We start from the raw sequence: 2,222 nt of genomic DNA, 5'->3' as shown, positions 1-2,222 counted from the left end.
TGAATAGAATTTTCAGAGACCATAAACAAGTATATTTAGCTTTTGAGATCTCAAATTATAGAGTAGGAAAAAGAAAGGGCAATCCAAATTAAAGCTGAAACATGAGAATGTGGAAGTAAGATACAAACATGCACAATATAGATAGTTTATTGATCATCTAAAGATAGGCAAAATTGGGCTGGGTGTGGTGGCTCACGCCTGTAATCCCAGCACTTTCGGAGGCCGAAGCGGGCGGATCACCTGAGGTCAGGAGTTTGAGACCAGCCTGCCCAACACAGAGAAACCCCATCTCCAGTAAAAATACAAAAATTAACTGGGCATGGCGGTGCATGCCTGTAATCCCAGCTACTCTGGAGGCTGAGGCAGGAGAATCGCTTGAACCCAGGAGGCAGAGGTTGCAGTGAGCCGGTATAATAAATGTTAAGGAATATTGAGATAACTTAAGAGTCATAAAAAAATTATGGAAGCAAGAAGAGGAAGCATTTTGAGGGATTTCAACTGAGATGTGCTGAGTTTGAGGCATAGCCAGAATAACACGGTGGGAGTGGCTTCTAGGCTGTTTATAGTATGCATCTCTGGAAACGACATTATACCTGTACTATGGATGTGTTGGCCAACTGCATAAAGACAATAGTTGAATCTAATGGAATGGATGTGCTAGCTCTGACAGAAATGACTAGAAGACAAAAAAATGGTGAAAAATGCATGAATATTTAAACTATCAATTCTTTTTTTATTAAACTATTTTTCTAACCAAGTCTACTGTAAAAAAGTTATGTATATCTGTAAAAAATTAATTTCCCACTTCTGTGAAATTGTAGGTTCAATATCTAGGAAGTCTCAACTTTAGAAGACAAAATAACAGCATGGAGATTTTTTCTTATAGTTGAAAGAAAATTTATAAAAGAATGTCTTATCTCTTGTTTATAGAACTCTTATACTGTAAAACAACTCATATAATACATGATAATCTATGAGCAATAAATCAGAGATTGACTGGGGGTTATATAATAAGGAAGTTTGCCAAAATTCTTAGAAGAATCCTCTTGTTGTATAATGGAATTTATTATTTCCACAAGATTTTTCATGTGACAGAGATCAGTGTCCAACAATATCCAGAGTTATAATAGCTTTGCTTAACTTTTACATTCCCATTACAACGCCTTCTTTTATGAGGAAAGATAAATTATAGCAGTTTTACTTTAGTACAACATTTAAAATATCTATCATGCAAATTTTCTACAAAGCACAATTAATTCACTATTGACATATAAGAGCTGTTCATTATAAACCAAACCCTCAGAATTTTTTGGTGAATGCAAACTATTAGTATATAGTATTTTTCCCTCAGACCTGCAGAGCAAGAACAAAAACTGAGTCTAAGTAAGTAACACTCAAAGGTTTAAAATTATTCTTCACATTTAATTCTATTAACACTGTCAGCTCATATAGAATCTAAGTCAGATCATAAAATAACTAAAAGGAATATTCTCTTGTTCTTAATGAGAACATAAATAATATATTACCCTTTATATCATTGTGCTTAGGAATAAGAGATAAAAAAGATGAATTAAAATGGCAAGTGTTTTCTTTGCAGTTTATGGTTAAGATTCCTGATTTCACCAGTCATGCCAAACAAAACTAAGCCTTGATAGTCCTGAGCATTCAGAGGAACAAAGTCTATTACACCATTAATATTTTTCTGAGTTTACTGACTTTGTTTTCTGACATTTAATTCTATGCACAGAAACTTCAGCGCTCTATTTCTTACTTCAAAAGTCTATTTATACATTTTGGGAAAAAAAAAATAACTGAAGAAAGTAAAATTGGCATCAGCTATACCACCAGAAAATGGATGACATCAACATTTATTTATTACACATCAGATATTAAAGAAGTGCAAACATAAGTTAAGATACTCATACATATCAATCTGAAGGTTAGCTTACCAGTCGGGACAGAACTGGAGTGCTGAAGTTCCAGTTGACTAGAATCACCAGAGAGTTCAGTCAAACAGGGTAAAGCAAAACCTGAGTTGGAAGCATGCTCATGTCTGAAGCCTTCAGGAGAAAAATTATCCAGTTCAAATTTTAAAACTGACATTGCAAAATTCCCAAATAATTATGTAAAGCAAAGTTCACACTATTGAATTCTTTAAAATTAAGGGATAGGATAAAATCACAGTATTCTAATCAGTCATAACAATAGGCTTTCCTGTAACT

At 33.7% G+C, this 2,222-nt stretch overlaps 1 protein-coding gene across 1 annotated transcript in view; it reads right to left on the bottom strand.

Annotated features, from left to right (window-relative positions):
- Nucleotides 1-1,992, bottom strand: part of ANO3 (anoctamin 3) — a 479,469-nt gene extending 477,477 nt beyond the window's left edge. The window contains exon 1 of the mRNA XM_011964701.1: nucleotides 1,950-1,992. The gene's annotated coding sequence lies outside the window, so the exon portion shown is untranslated. The remainder of the gene's footprint in view (nucleotides 1-1,949) is intronic.
- Nucleotides 1,993-2,222: the final 230 nt, after the last annotated feature.

The sequence above is a fragment of the Mandrillus leucophaeus genome, unplaced genomic scaffold (assembly GCF_000951045.1).
Source record: "Mandrillus leucophaeus isolate KB7577 unplaced genomic scaffold, Mleu.le_1.0 Scaffold700, whole genome shotgun sequence".
NCBI lineage: Eukaryota > Metazoa > Chordata > Mammalia > Primates > Cercopithecidae > Mandrillus > Mandrillus leucophaeus.
The sequence above is the reverse complement of the archived record's forward strand: the minus strand, read 5'-3'. Positions and strand labels throughout refer to the sequence as shown.